The 17,422-nt window shown below is 54.3% G+C and overlaps 1 long non-coding RNA gene across 1 annotated transcript in view; it reads right to left on the minus strand.

The window, feature by feature from the left end:
* LOC309813408 overlaps positions 1-14,024 on the minus strand; it is a 286,009-nt gene extending 271,985 nt beyond the window's left edge. Inside the window, exon 1 of the long non-coding RNA XR_014295494.1 lies at positions 13,956-14,024. This is a non-coding gene — a long non-coding RNA (uncharacterized lncRNA). The remainder of the gene's footprint in view (positions 1-13,955) is intronic.
* Between the last annotated feature and the right edge of the window lie 3,398 nt (positions 14,025-17,422).

Genomic DNA, 17,422 nt, shown 5'->3' on the forward strand with positions numbered 1-17,422 from the left:
TGGGGAGGAAGGCTGACCCCTTGTGTCCAGGGGTTCCCAGACGAGGTCTTGTCTCCACCGCTCATGTGGGCAAGGTCACCTCTCCTCCACCCACATTCTCTCCTCTCCTGGCTCCCATGTGCATAAAGGCTGTTTTCATTGTTCTCCCTGGAATGATCTTTAGAGGTCCCAGTCCCTTCTCTGAGATTAAGCCTCGTGCCAGGAGTCGTGGACCTGCCCTTTTCTCTGGGGCTCGCTGTCTGCTCAGAGCCACCGGTTCTGGCCTCAGCACTGCCGACAGGAACAAAGTGACTCCTGTTGGGACCCTGTAGCTTGTAGCTGGCTCTGCCTGTTTTTTTTTACTGCAAAGGTGGCACCCCCTTTCCTCTCCAGGAGAAGGGGGGAATGGTTGACTTGACACTCCTTCCCCCAAAGCCCAGCCTGGGGCCCTCCCTGCAGGCCCGGCCCACTCCCTCACGTCCTCCTTGCGTGCACCTCCCCTGCGTTTCCCGAATGCTACCTGGTGCTGCAGTTCCTCCTTTAACTGTTCTTGTCTTAATTCCATCCCCTGCAATTGGAGCCTGAATAATGAGTTATTTTACAGGAAGATGGATCTGGGTATTAGGGCATCATTTAGTTTGCCATTACAACAGTCAATTTTGGTTACATGCTCAGCTGTGGAGAGGAAATGGGCCAGGATGCTGGAGCTTTCTAAAGCCTCGTGCTTGTGGGTGGGAGGAGGGGGCACTGGGCTGAGGGGCTAGAGGGCATGGAAGTCTGTCTAGCTTTAGCCCATATTCTTTATTCTTAGAATATGATGCTGGGGAAGAAATTGTAGGACTGAAAAGGGATGGAACCCTTTTTGGAAGGGTAGAAAAGATCAGGGTTTTGAGGCCAGACATGCCAGGAGTGGGAAGGTATTTGTTAAACAACTGAGTGAAGGACCCCAAATTAAAGAACGTTTCAGACTCGTCAATATTTCAAGACAACAGAGTGGCTGAATATCCCTACCCACCATGGCACCTACTAGACCAAGTGCAGGACTTACGGTGCCTTCCCTTTGGATCTCCAAGCCTGATGGGGGAGACACAGCATCTTCCCTCAGGGAGCTCCCAGTCTGATGGAGGAGGGTGATTCTTTTTCATGTCACCTACATAGGGGGGTGGGGGGGAACCTTCCCCACCTCCCACCCATCTCTCAGTGTCCCCTCTTCCTCTGTTTCCCTCATGTCACTTCTCACAACCAAGCAGCGCCCTTTTCATTTATTTTATTTTGACTCACTTGCCTGTCTCCTCCTCAGCTAGAACAAAGGCTCCATGAGGGCAGAACCAGAATAGGAACCCCCAGCACAGACAGAGAACACTGCCCTTTGGAGAAGTCATCACACGTCTCTGAAGTTCATTGTCCTCGACGGTTTCATGAGCATTTCGTGCTGTAGCGTTTGTGACAATGCCGTTTCCTGCACAGGGTTGTATGAGTGCTGTTATAAGTAACATCATTAATCAGTGTGGCGGCAATTTCAAAACCTGTCTATGACCAACGAGCCCATGGGCATTGAGGGGAACCAAGGGAAGCCTATCCCGTCAGGAGGCTCAGATCAGCCATCACTGAACAAAGCAATCCTTTTTGACTCTGGTCACAGAGGGGCCATCCCCTGGCCCTCAGAGGACCTCGAATATCTCAGGGACCTGTGTGCTTCCAGTTTGGCCCACTGGGGAGAGAACCAGAAGACAAGGGAATGATTTGCCTGAAGCATTTGGGTACCAGTAACAACAGAAGTTGAACAGGCTTTAGCTACATTACCAAAGCTATTAAAGTTAAAAACCACTAAACAACCACAGCTTGCTTCCCATCATCCACCCCACAGCCATCCAAAACAAAACCAACAAGAATGTGTTAGAAGAAAGCAGACACTGAGATTTATTAATACCTGGTGTTTGTCCAGCGCTTTAAAAGCAAGCCCCCGGGCATTGAGAACACCACCCACCAGGCACTGTCGAGCAGCACTGCAGGTCCTTCCCCTCACACCTCCACCCCAGAAACTTCAAGGTCTGAAGTTCATTTTTCAGACTCATTATCAGAGAACATTTCTGAGCACAGCTGTAACACAGGGGGATGGTGGGTGAGGGATACTTTGACATGGGTGGTCCATGGGTCACAGTTGAAGATCCTGGGGGCAGTCAGAGCAGCCAGAGAGAGGGGAGCACAGTGGGAACTGGGATTTGGGAATCCTCTACGTGGGAGCAGAGGCACTGACTGTGAATCCTGGGGCCAGCAGTAAGCCAACAGCATTGGTCCGCAAATAACCTTCATCCTGCAATTGTTGGCAGGCTCTACAAACAGAGGGAGGTTCTGCAAACAGTACAAGTGTGTTAAATAGCTTCAGACTCTCTAAACAGAAGCTTGCTCTATACACAGAGAATGGTGCAGTCATCAGGGACCTAGTGAGCAGACAGTCACAGGATTTATACCCCAGGTTTAAAGCCACAAACCCAAAGACCATCTGCTGGTGCAAATAGGAGAGAGAGTAGGGGTCAGTTTCAGTGTTTCAATGAGGTTGTCATAAACAAGGTGGTCTGAAGACCTGAGCCATTCCTATTGCTCTGTGGGGCACTCACTGCCCGCACCCTGGAAGGATGTGGTGGGGGGCAATTTTCCAATTCTTCTCCACGGCTTCACTTTGGTCCACAGTATAACATGGCTCCTCATGGGGAATCTCTGGGCACCTGGCTGTGGCAGGCTTGGACCATGCATTATTAAGAGGAATGCTGGGTTCCTTGCAGAAGGCAGAGGCTGGTAGCAATCGCATCACATGGCATTGTTGAGTCCTTCTGGTTTACAGCCCATTTGCACATCCATTATTTATGACGGTGGAGTGGCGGTGAACGAGCTGAGACTCAATTAAGATAACGTTCTCCTGCACAGAAGCAGCAGTTAATGCTGAGAAGTTATTCCGACTCAGCCTCTACACTGCACAGAGCCAGAGATACAAGAGACCAAGAGAGGCTCAGAGACAGAGAGGCAGAAGCAGAGAACAGAGAGATGGAAAGAGAAAGAGGAAGGCAGACACGCCCTGAGTCAAGAGTGGGAGCCTCTCCCCACAGCCCGTCTTGGCCCTTATCCCCCGGCCTCTACACCGGAATCCCTGCTCCCTGTCCTGGAGGAGAGGGACCGGGTCTCCTGGAGTTGAATCTCCCAGGGTCCACTGTTCCCCTCTCTTCCTTCCCTTGAACTGTCCATCCTACATTGTCAGGTTCCCCAGTACCTGGGAGAGTTTGATACGATCCCTGAGGACTGTGATACATCTCCTGTAAGGAGAAGGGGATGCCAATTCGACCTGCTGTGCCGTCTGCCCTAGAATTCACGGAACCGGACCACAGGAGAGGCAGGTGAGGCCGGCAGGGCTCCCGGGAAAGGATGGCAGGTGAGGGAAGAGGAGGAGAGGTTGGGGGTCAAGGTGGAGAGAACGTAGGTGGTGGACAAGTGGCTAAGAGAGGTGCGGGAGCGGGAAGGGAGAAAGGGAAGAAAGGGGAGGGAGAAGGGGGGGCTGGTGTGGGATACGTGCAGGGGAGGCTAGAGAGACGGAGGTAAGAGGGGACAGGGAGACAGTGGAGGCGGGGGTGGGAGAGGCAGGGAGGGGCCTCATCAGGCATGTGTTTCAGAGCAGGGAGAGCCCATGATGGGTAATTATGGTGCTTCACTGAGAGGCCACCAAGGGAACTCTGTCCACTGGGGCCCTGAGTTGAGCACGTGGAGGGGAATGGCAGCCACGTTCCCTGAAAGTCCTGGGTCCTACATCCCTGCTCAGCTCCCTGATGAGGGCAAAGGCCTGGCTGAGTACCTGGGGGAGCAGCTCTGTGGGCAGCAGGCACAGCTGCATCCACCAGAGAGTCTGGACCTTGGAGCTGGGAAGGAGTCTTCTGGTGGGACCGAGTCCTATTTGAGGGAGGCAGCTGGTGGCCCAGTGCCCCGGCTCCTGCTGTAGGTACTACGGCATCTCTGTCCCGATCACTCCCCCTTCCGTTCATTTCCAGATGGGCAGCCCTGCAGGTTGCCCTGCAGAGTTCCGCTGAGTCCTGGTCACAGTCACCCACCTCCTCCTGCTTGGACTGTGCTGCCTTCCTGTCAACACACAGTTTCACTGTCATCACCACCATTACTTTTTAGCTTGTAAGCTTGAGGGCAGGAGCTGTATGTCACCCAGCGCTGTGCATGCATGTGTGTACACACACACCCTCACACACTGTTGACACAGACCTCAGACCTACTCCAGGGAGTGCTGTATCAGTCCGGGTGTTTGCAAATCTACTCTGGTTAGTTTAAGCAGAAAAAGAAGATATCAAATCTTTGGGGGAGCCAGACTCAGACTCTGGGGGAAGCCACACGGTCAGGAATGATGCCCAACCCACCCCTCTGCTCTGATCTCACCAAGACCCCACAGCTGCACGATTGGGCACATGTATTATGGTGCTGATTCAAGGTGCTGGGTCCTGGACCTCCACCATTGCTTCCCCCAAAGCCAGATGGCTCTGCCGTGGCTCTGACCAGGAAACAGCCATTGCGTGTCACCTGTGCCTGCATGCTTGTCTCAAGCCTAAGCTTCCTACAGGGGCGTCCCTTTGGCAGAGTCCAGGTCCATGCCTGTGTCCTGGATGTCACAGAGGCTGGGAAGAAAGTCTGATTTCTCACCCCAAGAGGTAGGACTCCCAGAGTGGGAAATTCCCAAACAGGGCAAGGGTGTTTAAGAGCTGTGGGTGACCAGAAACATGCCGAAGTCCTCAAGGGGTGCTGAGGGGTGGCTGAGTGCAGGAGTGCAGAGCAGCAGTGAGCAGAGCGACCACTCACTGAATTAATCCCCGACATGTATTCCAGTGCTCAGCGCATGGAGGGCCAAAGGAGTATAGCAGACATGCTTCCTGCACTCAGGAAGGTACTGCCCTGGGGAACAGATGTGAATGTGTCCCATCATCCGTCACCGTGGAAGGTATGTGAAGGTATCCCTCAGCAGGGGAGCTGAGGCACCTGTGATCAGACAGTCAGTAGCATGAAGTGGCTGAATCCAGGCACAGCAGAGCCCTGCTGGGAAGCAGGGAAGATGGACCCTTGGCGTCTTTCCACCTGTAGCTCCCCTGCCTGGGAGCTGTCCAGCTGAGCTGGAGAAGGGCTAATGGATGGGAATGGCAGAGGTGTCCCTTCCCCAGGTGTGTTTGCTGGCAAAAAAGGGACCAAAGTGAGGGAAAAGAATAGGGCCTGAAGGCACGGAGCAGGGCAGTCTGGCTGTGCACACATCACATTGCCAGCCTGCTCTCAGGATACGTCTGCCCATCAGCTGCCTGTGTTCCCTCCCCGCCTAGCTTGGTGCAGGGCCAGAAAAGACAAGAACACTCCCCGCTGGCCTCCCCAGAGGTGGAAGATACTTGTGCTGGGATTTCAAGCACCTAATAGGGACCGGGGTTTGGAGGGCATGGGGCCCCTTGCCTTGCACCAGGTGGTCATTCTTTCTACCCAGGCGTCACCCAGGTGGTGGGAGCTGTTTTCTGTCCACTCCCCCATGTCTGTACCCCAGACCCTTCACAATGCATCAGGAGGCAACTTCCCGTCATGAATTGCTCCCCATTTCCTTTTATTTGGGGGGCTTTCAGCTAAAGGGATCTGTGAGCAGCAGGCAGGTTCATGGGCCTAATAGGGCCTGAGGCATCTCTAACTAGACAGGGAGTGTGTGTCTGGATTTGTCGCCCGACAGGTACAGATGTTGGAGGCTCTCATCCATGAGACAGAATCACTCCTGGAGACTGAGAAGCTCACACGGCTCAGTCAGAGGCAGGCTGCGCATCTCAAATGGGGGATGGAGCCTGCTAGCAGAGCCCCTCCAACAGACCGAGGTCAGTAGGCCCAGCACTTCATAAACGGAATTATGGAAGCGCTGCCTCAGAGCTGAGAATTTCTAAGGATGCCTCCTCTTCTAAGAATTTCTAAGCATGCATTTCTCATCACCTCCTTCCTATCACCAAGGAGTCCTTCCCAGGTAAAGGTAAAGGGATGAACAAAATCTTTGAGGCGTGACACCCGGGGTGAAAACCCAGCTCCACTATCTGCTTGCTGAGTGACTTGGGCCAGTCACTTACCTGCCCCAGGTCTCTGTTAACTGTCTTGCCTGTGGGCCTGTTGTGAGCAGCCAGTGGATTCTCTGTGTGGTTGTCCAATCTTCTGCACTTCTGCAGCACTTTATTCCTACTTCTGTTAGGTGATGTCGTGGTAAGAAACCCTGGCCTGTACTCGTTAGCTGTGTGGCACTGGGTCAATTACTTAACCTCTCTGAGACCAGTTAGTTGTCTGAAATGGAGGTGGTGACAGTACCTACTTGGTCGGGCTGTTGAGAGGGTTAACACCTGTGAAGCCCTAGGACAGACTGGTGCCCCATGAGCCCTTAGGAAACGCTGCTGGTTGTTTTGCTGATGGCAGTGGTGTAGGAGTCTTCCAGTAGCCATTCCAAGAGTTAGATGATTCCAACTTGTTCATCTTGCCTCTCCTGTCAGCCTGGGAACGGGCCAGGGGCCTGGACTGTATGCAGCCTGGATCCTGGTGAGTAGGGGGACGTTCCATGAATCCACCTTTGATGAATCAGTGAAAGGGCCGCTGTCATATGAAGATAATGTGTCACCCCAGTGCCATGCAGAGCAAGCAAGACCCCCATGGCTTCCTGAGTCCACTGTGACTCCTCTCCAATTCTCAGTTTTCCCATCTGTGATGTGGGGATAATTGGCTTAAATAATGTCTCTGAGGCATCCAACACCATCCCTGGCTCATGGTGGGGGCTTAAAAAATGGTGGCTAGAAGCCGTCCCATGAGACCCACCCTGGAAAAATAGTGAAGCTTCCCAAGAACCTCCCACCTTTCCCCGCCCTGGCCCACCTCTCCCTTCTGCTGCCTGCTCAAGTCCAGGTCAGTGCCCCAGGCTCCAAAATGGGCCCAGCCCACCCCCAACCCCCAAGAGCCCTAGTCAACTGGTTATCAGAGGATGGCTGTGAAAAAATTAGTTCCCACAAGGTGTAACTCATGGGAATTAGGTTCTCCCTTTCCCAGGGCCACCTGCATTTACAAGAAGTTTGGAAATGGCATCATTCATGAGGTAGCAAGCAGGTAAAGTAAAGGTTTAGAGTAGTACTTTGGATAACAGGGAATGATGGGAACCAGAAAGAATTAGCACAGCTTTCAAATTCAAAATCGTGAAACACTATGTTGGCCAAAGCAAGCACCTGGTTATGGGTCCCCAATTTGCCACCTGTGAGATAAAGGTGGCTGCAGTGGTGATCCCGGCTGAGGATGGAGCACGAACGGGGTAGCAGCAGGTACCCCCTCTGCCTTCAGACCAACCCAGGGAGGCTCTAAGTCTCCTCAACCAGTGAAGAAAGTCTCTCCTCCCTTCTCCTCTCAAAGGAAGTCCGAGAGAGGCCAGTGTCCCTCGTGCTGCTGGGAAGGCCCTCCTCCATGGCCACCTCCCTGCAGCACAAGCTGGGGTCAATCTTGTCCTTTCCATGTTCAGAAAGCGTTGGGACCTAAATGTCAGCAGATGATATCGGAGCAGCATGACAGTTACCAGCTTAAACTGAAAGGAGGAAGGAAAAGCCCACCCAGCACCCACCAAGCCAGGCCAGAGTGGGCAGCAGAGCCCTGTGCTTCCACGTTAATCCTTCACCTGCCCTGCACTGCGGAGGAGGTATCGGGGGACGGGGAAGTGGTGTGCTCAGACGTGGGGCTGGGAGGCACTTGACTCCCTGGGGGCAGCTTCAGCCTCCTCTTCCCCTTGGGTGCAGGCCTCGGTGGGGCAGGCGTGCCAGGCCAGGGGCCTGTCCCCACCTCTGAGCCACCCGAGCCCCTGCAGCACCTCCTCCTACACGGATGGCCTGCTTCTGGGCTTCCCGGAGGTGGTGAGATGGTGGAGGTGAGCCCTGCAGGGCCAGCGCAGCCTGGGCAAGTTCCCAGGAAATGTTCCTGACATGCATTCGGCCTTCTTGAGGGGGGCTGCTCCCTGGGCATTACATCCTCCCCCGGATGTCCTGGAACTGTCTATACAACCTGGCCCAGCTCGGCCCTCAGGCTCCAGGTAAGCTGTGGCCTGGATTTGCTTTCTCGTTCCTTTCAAGCCTCTGGAGGAGGGAAGGACCCTTGGTCTCTGAACAAGGGCAGTGCTAGGCTGTCTGTGAAAGGATCTGCTGGGATTTCTACCATCTTTCCTCCAGCGTCCACATCAGTTGGGTCACTGAGTCCGGCTGGTGGTCCCGCCGGACCATGCCAAGAGCCTCTGCTGCTGTTTCTCCATACACTTGCAGCTTCTTCTCCACGACGTCACATGCTCATGACGTCAGCCCATCCATCCCCACCCCACACCCAGCTCCTGGAGCCCAGGTCCCCTTAACCCCAACCTAGGTCCCTGGGCCCTCTTGGGACTCCCTTGACATGGACCCAAATCCAAAGGCAGACTGTCCCTAGAGAGCACTGGGCTGGGAGTCAGAGTTCAGAAAGCCTGGGCTTCAGCTGTGCACACATCATGTGCCTTCTCCGAGCCTCAGTCTCAGAATAAACTTATCCTTTACGTCCTGACTGGCTGTGAGACTCTGAGATTTCTAAATATTGTTTTTATAAACAGAGTAGACTTGGCCATACACACACACACACACACACACACACACACACACGCACACACGTGCAAGATCCCCAGGGAGCTGGGCACAACTTTTCTGGGTCAACACAGAGGCACTGGCCAACTCCACCCAGAAAGGGGTGGGGGACAAGAGGTGCTGGGGAAGGAGGTGCGGCTGAAAAGAAGGTGGGCAGAAAGCCAGGAACAGCCTCCAGTTGACAACCCATCCCCCCCACCTGGCAACCCATCCCCCCACCTGATAACCTATCCTTCCTGACAACCCATCCTCCCACCTGACAACACATCCCCCACCTGACAACCCACCCCCCTCTGACAACCCATTCCCCCCACCAATCCATCCCCCCCGATAACCTGTCCCCCCTGACAACCCCTCCCCCCACCTGACAACACATCCCCCACCTGGCAACCCATCCCCCCACCTGATAACCTATGCCCCCTGACAACCCCTCCCCCCACCTGACAACACATCCCCCACCTGGCAACCCATCCCCCCACCTGATAACCTATCCCCCACCCGACAACACATCCCCCTCTGACAACCCATCCCCCCACCAATCCATCCCCCAACCTGATAACCCATCCCCCACCTGACAACCCATCTGCCCACCAATCCATTCCCCTACCTGAAAACACATCCCCTTAACCAAGGCCTGCGGTTTGAGGGCCTCTGGGCCAAGACTGGGTTAAGAAAACCTGCTGAGGGCAGGCTGGAGGGAGGGCAGAGGAAGCTGGCAGTGGGGGGAGATTTAGAGCAGGTAAGAGCAGGAGTAAAGAACTTTGCCCACCTAGTAGGAAAGTCTGAGCTGGGCCAGACCTGGGGGCTCAGGGCCCTGCTCCTCTGCCATTGCCACCTTGGCACCGGCCTCAACTAGACCTCCCAGAGCAGCGGATGCCACAGCCATGCCGATGACCTTGAGGCTGCACATCCAGCTTAATCCACATCAGCGTCAGAGTGAAGGTCTCACTGTCCCTCGGGGATATTTATAACCTGCCTGCCAGGCCCCAGTACCTGGAGGCTGCCTGGAAACTAGGCCACAGGAGCCACAGAGGAGGCAGGCTCTGCCCCTGCCCCAGCTTCGGAAGGCTCCCAGGGAGTGGGGCCCGAGTTAGGGGACAGAGGAGAGAGAGCCTCTCTGCCCAGCTAGAAAACTCGCCCCACCTACTGGGTGAGTGGAGTTTCCAGAAAGTGCTTCCCGTGTCCATAATAAGCTTGTCTCTAGGCTGAGTCTCCCACCCACTCCTAACAAGCAGCCCATTAACAAACAACCCAGCTGTGTGCATCCTCCTAGTGATCAAATCACCCAAGGGCTCCCAGTGCTTGGGGGCAAAGCCTTCACCCACACCACCTCCCCACCCGCTCCATGTGGAGGGCTCACGAGGTCACTAAGGACTCAGATGGCCTGGGGTCCAGTGCGGGCTCCACTGATCTCTGTGTAACCTTGAGTAATCTCATGTGAAACTTTCTGGGTCTCAGTTTTCTCATCTGTAAAATGGGCTTAACAGTGAGGCTTCCATGAATAAAATGCTCAGGATGGTGCCTGGCACATAGTAAGCACTCAATGTGTGCTAGCTTGTATAGAAAGGCTTACTGATTAGGAGAAGAGGCTCCAGACTAAGGCTACTTGGGTTTAAATCCTGATGCTGCCGCTCACTGGCTGAATGTCCTTGTACCCATTACTTAACCTCTCTGGGCCTCAGTTTCTTCCTCCCTAAAATGGGAATAATAGTACCTACTTCATGGGGTCATTGTGAGGATTAAATGAGTTAATATGGAAAGCTCTGAGAATGGTGCCTGGAACATAGTAGGTGTTCAGTTAGTATTAGCTCCATGATGATGATGATTCTGGCAAGATTTTCTTCCAGCCAGGCTCCCTCTCTTCTTCCTGCCCCTGTACTTAGCTGGCACAGCTGCCCTCCCTATTCACCCTCTCCTTCCTCTTCTTTCCCAGTTCAAGTTTTGTACTTCTTTCAAACCCCACCTCCTCCATGCAGCCTTCCCTGACCACTTTGGTGGACTCTGCACTGCCTCCCTTCTCTGATCCCCTAGGTCTGACCCCGCCCACCCCACATTATTCCTCTGAGTAAATCTACTCTGCGGGCCCTGAGGCAGGGGCTCTGCCTGGCCCACCTCTCCTCCCCACCTTGGTGCACAGAGCCCAGCCTCGTGCTGGGTGAGCAGCAGTGAAACCAAAGCTTTCCTAAGTCAGACTGGTCCTTGATGAGTCTGGACCTGTCTGCTCCATGTAGGCATCTATTCTTGAGCTGGGGGACAGTGCATCCTAGGCCCCAACACACACACACACACACACACACACACACACACACACACACACACACACACACACATGCCCTGTTAAGGTAGAATCGAGTTGTTTCCCCAGAAATAATCCCCCATTCCCACTAATGACAACAAACATGCATTTTCCCCAAGCCCAGGCATTTTCTGGATTTTTCAGTCCTCCCCAACCCTGGGAGATGGGGCACACCCAAGGGCCTAGGTGGGGCTCTTGGCAGGGTGACATCTGACATCATGAGGGGGCACCAAGGTAGGACACCCCAAGAACCAGGGCCCAGCACGGGGGAGGGAGGTGATATGGGGGGCTGAGGCACTGCAGTCCCTTCCTGAGGAGGAAAGGGAACCAGAATGTCATTGTTTTCTCTCCCTTGAAGGCGTGACAGACAGCAGTCAGCCTTTCTGACCCTGACGCTGTTCACACTTGCTGTCTCCAGGCCACACTCAGCCCCAGGCACATCAGAGGGCTCTGTTGACCAGCTTCCCCTCCCTCCCTCACCCCACAGGCCTGGCTGGGCTCCCAGGAGCTTCCTGTCTCCCTAGGACCTGTCACAATGGAGGGCTGTCCCCCCAGCCCCCTCCCCTGCCTCCCCCAGTGATCACTTCTCCTGGGGTGCACCCTGGACAGAGGCAACCTCGCTCATCCCAAAGGGCCACCTCTGGTGGGGGCCCCTCCTTTTCCTATGAGCTGGGGCATAGGGAAGCAGGGGGTTCAGCAGGGGCCGGGAGGGAGTGCTGACCTTGAACTCATTATTCTCTGGGGGACAGAGGGCCGCTGTCACCAGCCTGAGTGCTCAGCCCTTTCTAGCCTCCATGTCAACCTGCCCCAGAACAGGTGAGGATGGGAAGAGGCCCTCCTGCAGTCCCCTCGGTGGAACCCCGAGCCTGTCTGCTTGGCCCTCATGCCTCTCCCTTGCTCTAGCCTAAGACGGCCTGAAAACGGTCTCACACTAGTATCTGTGATCTATGAATGAGAGCTGGAAATTAACCCTCTCCACTTTGTAAGTTATCCCAAAGGATAATACCTTCCCAAAGGAAGGTTTGTCTAACGGAGGGAGCCCGGGCCAGGGGAGAGGGGGACGAGAGAAGCCTTATGAATCCAGCCAAGCATTGGTCTGTGTACTCCAGCCCCATGCAAAGTTAAATCCAGGCTCTTCTTCCCCAAACAGCAGGGGGCTATGTGCAGTAATACTATTGGGTATTTACAGAGCACATCACAGCTAAAAGATGCCTTCCAACACGGCCCATCAATTTGTTACCCTTCTGCACTACAAGACAGCAATCCTCTTCCACATGGGAGGGAACTGGACCTCAGAGCGGCTGGTCCAAGCCTCAGCATGGAAGGATGTATCAGATGCCCCTGGTGCCCCACCCAGATCTCCTTCACCTGTCAGGCACCTGCCCCAAGCTGCTGCAGTGATGGCTGCTAATGGCTTACAATGTGCCCTTGGTCAGCAGATTGTCCTTGGCCAAAAGGAACCACTTCCCCGGGAGACAGCCTGGAGGTTAAGGCCTCCATCATATGCCCCTGCCCTGGGAACAGCCCTTGGCTAATGACACTGGGTAGGGACTAAAGGCAGCCCCGTTGTCTTAAGGTGGGACAACTCCACATGCCATTCAGCTCCAGAGCTTCTCGTGGGTCAAGCCGTGGCTTAGCCTCACCTGAAGTGACTTCTTGGCCTAGATTCTTCTCCTGCTCCCCTCACTCCCTCACAGCTTCTCCTGAGAGCACTCCCTCAACAAATCACACAGACTCGGGGATCCCAAAGAAGACCCCTCTTCTGGGGAACCAGAAGGGCTAGAACACAGGGCTTCTGATCTGAAATCTTCACGCTCTTAAGATAGTTCCTGGGGTGTCTGCTGTGGTGAGAACCTAGCTTTCTGCCAGGATCTGTCTCCCTCTCCTCCCAGAGGAGAAGCAGGTTCTTACCACTTTCCCCAGGAACCTGAGCCCCGGCCCCACCCACAACCCACAGCCTTTCCCCCTCCCTGCCCCCAGGCTGTAGCAGCCAACACCAGCCATCTACCATCCTCCTGGGCCTCCAGGATCGCCACCCAGTGGCCTGACTTGTTAAGCAGCGCAGATGGCAATTAATTGCATGATATGAAAATATCCAACCCTAATTATTTCAGGGATGAGGCCAGGGACCATAAATAAATGATGAAGAGGCTTTCCAGAGTCTCCTCGGCTGGCCCCTGCTCTAGCTTGCGGAAGGCTGGGGAGCAAAGGGGACCCTTCTCTGCACAGAGTTCAGCCGTGTCGGGTGGTGAGACAAGGGGCCATGCGGAGGAGGCAGTGTGAATTTACCAGGGGAAGTCATGCCACTCTTCCAGGCACGGAAATACACAACAGTTAGGGCCACCGTGCTGGTCTTGCGGACAAACAGGAAGCAAACAGCAGTGGCTCCCTGGATGACCTCTGATGAATAATTGATTGTAGAATGCAATCTGGTGAACAAATTCCAGGAGGATCCCCAGTCACCCCCTTCTCCCACATCTGCCTCTCCTTCCCTGTCCCATGCCAGGCCAAGGCAGGCTTTTCATTTTTCCCAAATGATTAAGTTCCCTTTGTGCCTCGCCCTGAGGTGGCCGCCCTATGGGCATGCCCCTGGGGAGTCGAAGTCAGCCGCCAGGAAGGATAGGCTGCAAGCTCAGATAGAGATCTGAGCCACTCAAGGGCTGCCCTTTGCTGGAACAGTGTGTCTTTTTCCAGCAACATATCACAACAAAGCCGTGGAGAGAAAGAAACAATTTGCATTCATGGATCCTTTTATGTGCCAGAGTGAATGCCAACGCACACACACACAAAGGCACACACACACACACACACACCCAGGGACACACACACACAGACACATTTGAACAGATGGGGCTCCCATACTTTGAAAGCCTGAATATGAACATTGGTATTTATGGAGGGAGAGCTATTTACTTCACAAGAGGTTGTGCAACAGGGCTGCTTTAAACAGTAAGCAACCAAACCACATTGAATAGAATTTGATTTACAAGAATTTGACTTACCTGCACATTTGCAGAAGCCCATGCATTGTAGGGGTGCGAATGTGTGTTTGTAAATAAGCAGAACTTGTCAGGGCCTCTGGTCATCTAGTTGGGGAAGGGCCAGGCACTTCTGATGACCGGCTACGCACCTAGCCAGATCCACACACCAGTTCCTGCTCCACCTCCAGCTGGCAAAGAGGAAAACAAACCCTGACCCACGGCTCATCTTCAAAGAGGTTCCCCCACTGACCCCGCCCCAGTGGTTGAGCCTCCCATGAGTGTTTTGAGGGGGGCAGCTAGAAAAGAGCTTATTGACTGTCTCTACCAACCCCCTCATTTTTTTTTTTTTTTTTTTTTGCAGTACATGGGCCTCTCCCGTTGAGGGGCACAGGCTCCGGATGCGCAGGCTCAGCGGCCATGGCTCACGGGCCTAGCCGCTCCGCCGCATGTGGGATCCTCCCGGACCGGGGCACGAACCCACGCCCCCTGCATCGGCAGGCGGACCGTCAACCACCACGCCACCAGGGAAGCCCTAACCCCCTCATTTGACAGATGAAAAAAACGAGGCAGTGGCCTGTTGCAAGCCCAGTGCCCACCTGACCTTGGGCCTTTAATGCCGTTATCCCAGCCATCTCCACAGTACCTGGTGAGGCCAAAAGCAATAAAGAAGGCTCCTGGGAAGTAGCCTTGCTGTCCGGTCTCCTCCAGGCTTGGGCCTGCCCCCTCACTTCTCTGCCCTCCTCCCCTCCCTGCTCCAGGTGACAGATGTGTCCTTTGAGAGTGAGCCAGCCTATGACACTCCCTTGTTCTGGTTTCCCTTAGAGGGACTGGACACCCAGGGACATGAAGTCAGAACAAGGAGTTAGAGTCAGTTCTCTCCTAATTTCCAGTCCAGAACTTGTGCCAGCAGAGAAACACACACACCTCTTAAGATCTAAGCTCCTTTTCTGTAATAACAATGAGGCTGATCATAAGAGCAAACGCTTATTAAAAAAGAATAGCTGACACATATGCACATGGCACCTACTATATGCCAGGCAGTGTTCTAAGCTCTTTACATATGTTAACTTATTTGATCATCACAACCACTCAGAAGGAAGTTCTGTCATTACCTCCCCAGAGACCCAGAGTGGTTAAGTAACTTGCTCAAGGTCACACAGCTAGTAAGCAGCCCAGGAGGGAACTGGGCCCAGGAGATGTGACTGCAGAGTCCAAGATCTGACTTCTTGAACCCTTCAGACCTGGCCCTTGCTGACATCTCTGACCTCAGGTCCTACCATCCCTCCTCACCCCAACCCTGCTACTGCTGTCCAGCTACAAACACACCATGTTCATTCCCACAGAGGGCTTCTGTCTTTGCTGTCCCTTTGACTGAAATGCTTGCCCTTCAGACTTTCACGTCTCCTGGGACAGGCTCAGCCCGGTGACACTATCTGAAGTTGCCACCATAGCCAACCCCCTTACCCATCACTGACCACACATAGATGTGCTGTATTTCCTTCAGCATTTCTCACTACCTGACACGGTCTTACTTCTTGGTTTACTGTTTCTGCCACTGAGATGTAAAGTCCACAGACACAGTGATCTGGCCCTCTACTTCACCACGGTGCGCCCTGCACCTGGACCAGCTTGGCCTGGCACGTAGCGGGTGCACACTGCTGCGGACTAGAGTGTGCCCACGAAGGCGTCCATGTGAGGCGCGGCCCACAGATGGCCATGTGTGTGAGACAGTGCCCTGAAGTGTAGCACCATCTAGAAGTGGTGAGACCAGCTTAATGTAAACGGGCTTTCTGGCAGCCGATGCTAAGAAACAGAATGCCTCTGAGGACTGATCTGTAATTACCCGGCCTGGAAGAATGCAGAATAGGAAAGAGAACCCCTGTGTGGGAGCCCAGGCATCTCCACCACCTGGCCCAGGCCTTTTGTTGGTTGCCTGGAGAAATGGAAGACTTGGTTAAAAGGTGTGAGGAATTGGCCCCTCCAGAGTCCTTTAAAGGGGTGGGGACAGGAGCTGCAGTGGTCCAGTCGCTCTAGTTACTGAGTTGAGCTTCTAAATATAGCCGGGCCAGGTGTTGGGCCCTGAGGAGGAAAGTCTGAGATCAGATAGGATGGAAGGGGCACCCCTCCCCCCAGCTCCCTGTCCCCCACCTGACCACTCCCTGCCCAGGAGCAGTCTGGGGGGAGGGGATGCCATCTCTACTCTGACAAGGAGATGGGGGGAGAGAGGCCAGCAGGGATCTAAGCTTATGAATGTTCTGACCCAGGGCCTGACCCAACCTGGGGCATTCTGTTCTGGACAACAGGTGTTTGGGAAACGCAGGATCACACACCCGTGTGCGGTCTATGGAGGTACCGCCAAACTCCGGCGGTTGTGACCCTTGTTCTGTGGCACTCAGGCTTTGCCAATTTCAGTGCTGCTCCAAACCCTCGTTTGTGTGTGTGGTGATTCATACAGTAAGAGGAGAGTACCCAACCCCCGTCTACTCTATGGTTGAAGGCCAGTACGTTAAATATGATGCCTTCCCAGAATGGAGGCATGGATAGGGAGGGGGGAGAAAACTCCAAAACCACTATGAGTGGCATGAGGCAGGATTAGTCCTCCTTGGCCTGGCAGATGCCCAAAGCCTCTGCTTCTGCATAGAATGTCCCAGGAGTCCTGTACTGAATGGGAAGGGCTGGGCAAAGCTCTCCACAGCAGGGGGCAGGCAGAGCCCAGAGACGTTTAGCAAGCCCAGGTGTGCACCTCTGTACTCCACCCTGCCCGTGGTGCCAACATGCCCCATGTCCTTGCCTTTTGGTCACTCTGGCCTCTGGGGGTCCTGGTGTCCCTTCCCCCCATGTGATGTTCCCTCTGGACTGTCAGAGAGCCAGGAAGCCTTGGCTGGAAGTAGGTAGCTGGATGCAGGGACGGTGCAGAGAGTGCTCATGCTTGTGGTCCAAGATTCTCCCTATCAGAGCATCAGCAACAATCATCCTGCCCCACACCCACCAGCAAGGGACCTCGTCTATAAAATGGGACAATAATGCCTTCTTCAGAGAGTTGTTATGAAGGCAAAATGAGAAGGGACAGTGAGGCACCCAGCACAGTGTGTCAACGAAAACAACAAAGAGGCATGTGGACATCCACCGTGATTCTCTCTTCTCTGGACTCTCTTTGGAGAGTGTAAGTTGGCCTTTCCTATGAGAAGATGTGGTCAGAATTTGCTATTGCTTTCTACCATCTTGAACTGCCCAAGACAACTGTCTTCTCCACTCCTACCTCCAGTGGAACTCCCACCTCCAGTGGAACTCCCACCACCACCCCCGGGCACTCCCCATGCTGGCACCAGCTGCCCCACAGGCCAGGGCTCAGTTGATCAATGGACTTTGGAACTGGGTGCCCTCTCCCTTACCCCCACTGGTTTACCCAGGGTCGGGGGAGCTGGCAAGGAGCCTCCTCCAGGAACCACCTTCCACTGCCCTCGGCTATTGCCCAAGGCTCCACCTTG

The sequence above is a fragment of the Mesoplodon mirus genome (genome assembly GCF_964341445.2).
Source record: "Mesoplodon mirus genome assembly, chromosome: 12".
NCBI lineage: Eukaryota > Metazoa > Chordata > Mammalia > Artiodactyla > Ziphiidae > Mesoplodon > Mesoplodon mirus.